At 48.7% G+C, this 9,012-nt stretch overlaps 1 pseudogene; it reads right to left on the bottom strand.

Annotated features, from left to right (window-relative positions):
* Nucleotides 1-4,469: 4,469 nt before the first annotated feature.
* Nucleotides 4,470-8,333, bottom strand: LOC140720145 (uncharacterized; annotated as a pseudogene).
* Between the last annotated feature and the right edge of the window lie 679 nt (nucleotides 8,334-9,012).

Here is a 9,012-nt window from a genome sequence, read left to right as displayed (position 1 = left end):
GGGGAGTGGTGTAGGGGTTGGAAGGGTTTTCACAGGGGGTGTTAACAGAAACGGGGAGTGGTGTGAGGGTTCGAAGGGTTTGCACAGAGGAGGTTAACAGAAATGGGGAGTGGTATATGGGTTGGAAGTGTTTTCACAGGGGGTGTTAACAGAAATGGGGAGTGGTGTACGGGTTGGAGGGGTTTACACAGAGGGTGTTAACAGAAATGGGGAGTGGTGTAGGGATTGGAAGGGTTTTCACATGAGGTGTTAACAGAAATGGGGAGTGGTGTAGGGGTTGGAAGGGTTTTCACAGGGGTTGTTAACAGAAATGGGGACAGGTGTAGGGGTAGGAAGGGTTTTCACAGAGGGTGTTAACAGAAATGGGGAGTGGTGTAGGGGTTGGAAGGGTTTTCACAGAGGGTGTTAACAGAAATGGGGAGTGGTGTAGGGGTTGGAAGGGTTTTCACAGGGGGTGTTAACAGAAATGGGGAGTGGTGTGAGGGTTGGAAGAGTTTTCACAGAGGAGGTTAACAGAAATGGGGAGTGGTGTAGGAGTTGGAAGGGTTTTCACAGGGGGTGTTAACAGAAATGGGGAGTGGTGTGAGGGTTGGAAGAATTTTCACAGAGGAGGTTAACAGGAATGGGGAGTGGTGTAGGGGTTGGAAGGGTTTTCACAGGGGGTGTTAACAGAAATGGGGAATGGTGTGAGGGTTGGAAGGGTTTTCACAGAGGGTATTAACAGAAATGGGGAGTGGTGTAGGAGTTGGAAGAGTTTTCACAGAGGGTATTAACAGAAATGGGGAGTGGTGTAGGGGTTGGAAGTGTTTTCACAGGGGTTGTTAACAGAAATGGGGAGTGGTGTAGGGCTTGGAAGGGTTTCACAGAGGGAGAGGGGTGTAGGAATGCTTCTCCACCACTGCGGAAATGTACTTCACTTGTCGCACCAAAATGGCCTGTAACCAGCTGGAACCTGTGTTGTGTCAGAGAGCTTTGCTAATAATGTTCGTGCAACATGGTACCTGAGCACTTGAGTTCAGACCCGCAGCTGTGATTCAGCAGACAACGGAGTGCACCCTGTCCGTGAACTTGTGTCCATCGGGGTGACCGCACTGTCTGTGTTTTGTTTTCGGACAAAGCTAGTACCAGCTCTTGTGCATTGCTCATCGTCCCTTCTGCCAGTAAATATAAAAGCGCTTATGATCGATCCACTCGGTGTTAGTTGTTGTTGGTTTGGAAGACGGAGTGAAAAGCTGCTGAACACCATCTCCTACCTGGACACTCACTCTTACCTGCACCCGCAGCTTCCTCCGCATCGCTTCGCCATCTCACCACTACACCGCTCGTCGTAGGAAATGAAATACTCATTCCGTACATTGAGTCTTCTCCACCACTCGAATTTCCCTCTAAACTCCAGACTGCTGCTTTCTCCACGTCAGCTTCGACACTGTTACTAATCAACAACCCACCATGTACTACTCAAAGCCTGTTATGCCGCTGGTGTTCAGGGCACCAACGAAGAGGTTCACCAGGATGTTGTCTGAGCTAATGTGTAAGGAGAGTTCGGACAAACCTGGGCTGTTTTCCCTGGAGTGGAGGAGGCTCAGTGTGACCGGAAAGAGCTGGATCAGATTACAAGAGGGATAGAGAGAGTAGACAGGTGCCATTTTTAACCTTCTGCGTCACAATGTCTAATCCCAGACAGCATGCATTTGGAGAGATGAGGGAGCTGTGGAATTCATTGCCACGGACGGCTCAGAGGCCAAGTCATCGGGTTTATTTAAAACAGAGGCTGATCAGTGCTTGATCAGTAAAGGTGTCAAAGGTCATGGGGAGAAGGCAGGGAATGGGGTTGAGGAGAAAAATAAAAGACACTGGGACAGGTACAGAAAAAGGAAACATTAGAGTGAGACGTGTCAAGCACAGACAGATGAGACAGACTCCGATAGGGGTTCTTGTCTGGCACGGAGCAGTGGGACTGAACACCGGTTCGATTTCCACTCTCGGACCTTCACTGAGACCATTTCTCATCAGTACACGTTTCACAAACAGTACATTTCAATGTTCAAGTTCAAAGTAAATTTATTATCAAAGTGTGTTAACCAGATGTTATCGAACAATTCCTTTTCTTGTTGACAAGGCAACTTAACGCTCACCCCCAGCCTGGGGGAGGGAATGGGACCAATTCCAGAGGGGGAGGGTTGCGTGAGTCTGGGACTTTGTGAAGAAGTCCTAACTCCATCCTCTTCATTCCGCTTTTCCCTTCTCACTCCCGTCCCTCCCACTCCACTGATGTGTTTGTGTGTGTGTGAGAGACAGAGAAAAAGAGAGACAGCGTGAGAGAGAGACCTGTGTGCCCAGTCACACTGCATCAACGACGTGCTCTCCCCACCAACACACTCACATTCCTCTCTACACAGCAATCCTCACCAGCTCGAATGATCCAAAAATCTTATACCCTCCCTCCTGCACCAACTCTTTAGCCACGTGTTAAACTGTATAATCTTCTGATTCCTGCCACATCACACAGATGGCAGTCCTGAGATCACAGGACTGGAGGAGCTGCCCTTTAAATTAGCACCTCACTCCCTGAACTCCCTTTACAGAACCTCGTTACTCTACCAGCCCATCTCATTGTTACCCACATGGACCACGACCTTCACTGTCCACCCTCCTGATGGAACACACCATCCTGGAATTTCATTCTCACCTACTGAACATCCTGTCAGTTCCCTGAGCTAACAAGCCACGTATCACCACAGCTCACCTCGTCTCCTCCCTTCCCTTCTCAGTCTCAGAGCCAGACTAAGTGCCAGAGACCCTGTTGCTGAATCACCTCTGACCACAGCTCACCTCGTCTCCTCCCTTCCCTTCTCAGTCTCAGAGCCAGACTAAGTGCCAGAGACCCTGTTGCTGAATCACCTCTGACCACAGCTCACCTCGTCTCCTCCCTTCCCTTCTCAGTCTCGGAGCCAGACTAAGTGCCAGAGACCCTGTTGCTGAATCACCTCTGACCACAGCTCACCTCGTCTCCTCCCTTCCCTTCTCAGTCTCGGAGCCAGACTAAGTGCCAGAGACCCTGTTGCTGAATCACCTCTGACCACAGCTCACCTCGTCTCCTCCCTTCCCTTCTCAGTCTCAGAGCCAGACTAAGTGCCAGAGACCCTGTTGCTGAATCACCTCTGACCACAGCTCACCTCGTCTCCTCCCTTCCCTTCTCAGTCTCAGAGCCAGACTAAGTGCCAGAGACCCTGTTGCTGAATCACCTCTGACCACAGCTCACCTCGTCTCCTCCCTTCCCTTCTCAGTCTCAGAGCCAGACTAAGTGCCAGAGACCCTGTTGCTGAATCACCTCTGACCACAGCTCACCTCGTCTCCTCCCTTCCCTTCTCAGTCTCAGAGCCAGACTAAGTGCCAGAGACCCTGTTGCTGAATCACCTCTGACCACAGCTCACCTCGTCTCCTCCCTTCCCCTCTCAGTCTCGGAGCCAGACTAAGTGCCAGAGACCCTGTTGCTGAATCAACTCTGACCACAGCTCACCTCGTCTCCACCCTTCCCTTCTCAGTCTCAGAGCCAGACTAAGTGCCAGAGACCCTGTTGCTGTGACTTTCCTTTGCCAGGTCATCCCCTCATCCCTGACTGTACCTAAAGTGATACCTGTGTTGTTCAGAGGGATGGACACAGGGGTAAACTGCACTCTCTGTTTCCCCCTTCCCCTTCCTGACAGTCACCCAGTTCCCTGAGCCGTGCACCTCGGGTGCAACGACCTCTCAAATGTCCTACCTATCACCCCTTCAGCCTCCCGAATGATCTGGAGTTCATCCAGTTCCAGCTCCAACTCCGTAATGTGGATTGTTCGGAGCTGAAGCTGGAAGCCCTTCTCACAGGTGTAGTTATCAGGGACACAGGAGGGTCCCCTGCCTTCCCACATCCCGCAAAGGAGCTTTCCACTATCCCGCCTGGCATCTCCACTGTTACAACTGAGAAAATGTAAAGAGGGGCAAAAAAAATTCTACCTCCATCATGATTTTGCCTTCTCTTACTGACTGCTCTCCCCACTGAAACCTCAAAGAATTAAAGCCTCAAAGTCTCCGCTCCAACTCTGTCCACTCCAACAACGACCGCTCCACTTGCTCCTGCTAATGAAGGTTTTCTTGATAATCCATTCTGACTGTGAAGTGGCCACTGCTGAAAGCTCAAAAATAACCTGCCCTGAACCACTGCCTTTAATACTCCATTGGCGAACCTGAGTGAATTACATCCTCTCAAGCTACTGATGTCTCCGATTCACGATGGGTCAAAGCTTGATATGGCGACACAAGGATGAATGACTGATGGAAACCCATCCCAGTTTGAGCAGGTGAATCCACCACTGTCTCTGCAGCATGGATAAGTGTGTGAATGCCTTCCCACAGTCTGAGCAGTTGATGTTCAGTCAGTTGAGATGTCTGAGCGAATTCATTCCCACAATCAGAACAGGTGACTGGCATCACCCAGTGTGAACTTGCTGATGAACTTTCAAGCCTGATGACCGAGTGAATCCCTTTCCACAATCTGAGCAGCTGAACGGTTTCTCCCCAGTGTGAATTCGGCTGTGCCTCACCAGGTTGGATGACGCAGTGAATCCCTTCCCACATTCACAGCACGTGAATAGCTTCTCCCCAGTGTGAATTCGGCTGTGCCTCACCAGGTTGGATGAGTCAGTGAATCCCTTCCCACATTCAGAGCAGGTGAATAGCTTCTCCCCAGTGTGAATTCGGCTGTGCCTCACCAGGTTGGATGAGTCAGTGAATCCCTTCCCACATTCAGAGCACATGAATGGCTTCTCCCTAGTGTGAACTCGGTAGTGCTTCACAAGGGAGTATGAATCAGCGAATCCCTTCCCACATTCAGAGCAGCTGAACAGTTTCTCCCCAGTGTGAATTAGTTGATGTACATTCAGATGAGATGACTGAGTGAATCCCTTCCCACATTCAGAGCATGTGAATGGCTTCTCCCCAGTGTGAATTCGGCTGTGCTTCACAAGGTGGGATGAGTCAGTGAATCCCCTCCCACATTCAGAGCACGTGAATGGCTTCTCCCCAGTGTGAATTCGGCAGTGCTTCACAAGGGAGTATGAATCAGCGAATCCCTTCCCACATTCAGAGCAGCTGAAAGGTTTCTCCCCAGTGTGAATTCGCTGATGTACTTTCAGATGAGATGACTGAGTGAACCCCTTGCCACATTGAAAGCAGCTGAACGGTTTCTCCCCAGTGTGAACTCGCCGATGTTCAGTCAGTTGAGATGACCGAGCAAATCCTTTCCCACATTTAGAGCAAGTGAACGGCCTCTCCCCAGTGTGGACTCGGTAGTGCCTCACAAGTTTGGATGAGTCAGTGAATCCCTTCCCACATTCAGAGCAAGTGAATGGCCTCTCCCCGGTGTGAACTCGCTGGTGTCTCTGTAGTGTGGATGAACGAGTGAATCCCTTCCCACAGTCTAAGCAGGTGAACGGCAACTTTTCAGTGTGAACTCACTGGTGTTCATTCAGTTGAGATGATTGAGTGAATCCTTTCCCACACAGAGCAGGTGATTGTCCTCTCCCCGGTGTGAACTCGTTGGTGTCACTGTGGCATGGTTGAGTGTGTGAATGCCTTCCCACCATGTAAACAGGTTACCGTCCTCTCACTGGGGAATTTTCAGATGTATATTTAGCACCAACGAGAGAATGAATTGCTTCCCGCTGTCAGAACAGGTGGAGCATCTCACTGTGGTGTGAACTTGCTGATGTATCTTCAGACTGGATGACGGATTAGTTCCCCTCCCTCACACAGAGTAGGTGAATGGCCTCTCCCCACTGTGAACTCACTGGCCTGTCTGTGGGTAGGCTGTGAGTGAATCCCTTCCCACACTGAGAGAAGGAGAATGATATCTCACTGCGATCAATCATCTGGCAATTCAGAAAGTCAGATGTTTGAATCCCTTGTACAATCAATGCAGTTGAAGAACTGATCTCCAGTGAACAAATGCTGGTGTGTTCTCAGCACCCCGGTTCCTGTGGATAACACTGAGTTACAATAGAAAACTTCATTTCAGACACAAAACACATTTCCAGCTGGGATGAGATAAGTCTTCATCTCCAAGGATTGACAACAGATGTGTCGGTCTTGCAAAGAAAATATTTGGCCAATCCTTATATATCCGGAAAGAGACAGCCCATGCACAAGTGTTCTGCCATTTCAAACCTGTAAAAATATTTGAAAGGACATCAATAGGTGAAGGACAGTTTTTCAGGTGAGATTTTAGTCTGTGGTGAGAATGATAATCATCTGGCCCGTCTCCACCAACCTGCCTTTTCCCCATCGCCCTTCATTCCCCTACTTTGCAAACATCTATCCAACCTCGTCTCAAATGCATTTACTGAGGTAGCCTCCACTGCTTCATTGGGCAGAGAAATCTACAAATTCCCAACTCTCGGGGTAAAGCAGATCTTCTTCTCCATCCCAAATGCCCCGAATGTTAAAGTGATGTCCTCTAGTTCTACTCTCACCTACCAGTGGAAACAACTTTCCTGCCTCTATCTTATCTATCTGAATCATAATTTTGCATGTTTCTGTAAGATCTTCTCTCAATGTGAGCTCTGGCATCAGAATATCACCCAGTTCATCTCAAGTTGAGATATACCACAGGTGACTGTGGGAAGCAGATGGAGATCAACCTGGTGGTTCATTTCGGTAGGTCCAATTTGAAGACAGAATACAATATTAATGATAGGACTCTGGGCAGTTTGGAGGAGCAGCGAGATCTTGGGATCTGTGTCAATAGTTCATGCAGAGCTGCTACGCAGCTGGACAATGTTTTTAAGAAGGCCTTCAAAGCGGTGAGGTACTACTACAGATATAAAAGGCCTTCGTTAGACCCTACTTTTAGCACTGTGTTCAATTCTGATCACCTCACTACAGGAAAAAATACTTTAAATAGGGTGCAGAGGAGATTGACAAGGATGTTGCTTGGATTGGAGAGCATGCCTTACAATAATAGGCTGAGTAAGAGCGATGAAGGATGAGAGGTGACCTGAGAGAGTTGTATAAGATGATGAGAGGCATTAATCGTGTGGATAGCCAGAGGTTTTTTTCCCAGGGCTGAATTAGCTAACATGAGGGGGCATAGTTTTAAGGTGCTTGGAAGTAGGTACAAGGGGGCTACCAGAGGTAAGTTTTTCACACAGAGAGTGGCAGGAACATGGAATGCAATGCCAGCTACGTGGAACTTAGAATAATAGAGGGCTATTTGGTAGTGAAACTCTAGGCAGATTCTAGAGTAGGTCGGCATGAGGTTGTCATCCTGTAATGAATTGCAGACTTATGTTTCTGTGATTATATGTGAACTCCCCATCTTCTAACAAGGCATGGATCAGGCATCCTGACTGACCAACAAAATCTCTGACTGTATTCCTGTCTGTATGAGAATGGGCTATTTCGGCCTTCAATCAACCTGTGACTTGGCTCAATCTGTCTCTGTCCTTTGGTATATTTCAAGTTCAGGTCATGTTCCACAACACTACAAAGTGAACTTGTTACTACATGTCTGATCCTGGAGATTTTCTAATTACTGGGATCCGCTCCCCCCAGCTGATTGACAGTGATGAACCCATCGATGGCAATGCCAATGACTATGAAGGGGTAGGCAGTAGTTATTCTCATTGGAGTGTGGCACTTTTGTGATGTGAAAGCTACAAGTCACCTGTCATCGAGGACAAACGTGTTTCATATCGTTATTTACCCAGAAAGAACTAAAGCTGACCAGCAGATATTTTTATGCTATACAGTACTATTTGACATTTTCACTGACTGGGAGGTAGACTTCATCCGAGAGTAACTGGACACTACATTTTTGTTCCGACGGACTGATCCTCGGATTTACATGGCTGGAGGTCGCTGCGTTAGGGACATTCTCTATGGGGACAACGCTGGCGCGTCAACCATGGCTGCCACCTTACCCAGCAGACACCTCGGAGGAGAAACCTGTCTATCCGCCATCCAAGGACCCAGCGCTGCGCATGCGCCGGAGAAATGGCGGCGCCGCCAGTTCTCAACCGCCGTAAACTCCCCGTGGCTCGGGTAAATCGTGGGGCTGAGAGAGACGGAAAGGACTGGGACTGTCCTGATGTGCGGGATCACTGTGGACGGAGCTCATAGTAATTTTCCTTTAATCGCGGTTCAGACGCCGGTGATTAAGTTCCCGCCCGCGGCCCCGCTCCTACCTGCGTCCGATCCCCGAGAGCCTCTCGTCTGCTGAGCGCATGCGCATTGTTCACGATCGGCTGTGCCGTCCACGCATGCGCATTGGTTTAAACAGGATAAAAGATCTGCAGACGCGGAAATCCAAAGCAACACCTGGAGGAACTCAGGGGGGCAGAAAGCAACTACGGAGAGGAGAGAACAGTCGGCGTTTCAGACCCACACCCTTCTTCAGGACTGGAAAGGAAGGGAGGGAGTAAGAATGTGGGGGGAGATGAAGTGATAGGGTAAACCGGCAGACGGGGAGTGTAAAGAGCTGAGAAGTTAATGTATGAGAGAGATGAAGGGCTGGAGAATAATAATATTTTATTGATCCTGAGTGGGAAATTCATTCCGTTACAGCAGCAACATTTAGAAACACACTTAGCAGTGTGCAGACTTTACTAATAAGAAAGTAGAGAATAATAATATATACAGTAATACTGTACCAATGTGCAATAATATTGAATAAAATAATAATGCAGGGATTATTGAACTAAGATGTGTGTTCACCTATCTCAGAAAGATGAACTCTTGCATTTGGTAAGAAACAATCTCTGTAACTACGCTTGTGACGGCGGGGATGAGTGAGTCTGTTGGAAAGAGGGATGGGGACTCTGCTGCCTGTCGGGTAGGTCATGGAGAGGATATGACAGATTGTCCATAATCACTAACAGTTTGTTCAGTGACCCCCTCCCCACCACTAACTCGAAAGAGTCCGGGTTCTGTCAAAGGATGGATCCATGTTTTCTGATGAGTTTATTTTGTCTTTTT

This window comes from Hemitrygon akajei, unplaced genomic scaffold (assembly GCF_048418815.1).
Source record: "Hemitrygon akajei unplaced genomic scaffold, sHemAka1.3 Scf000037, whole genome shotgun sequence".
NCBI lineage: Eukaryota > Metazoa > Chordata > Chondrichthyes > Myliobatiformes > Dasyatidae > Hemitrygon > Hemitrygon akajei.
The sequence above is the reverse complement of the archived record's forward strand: the minus strand, read 5'-3'. Positions and strand labels throughout refer to the sequence as shown.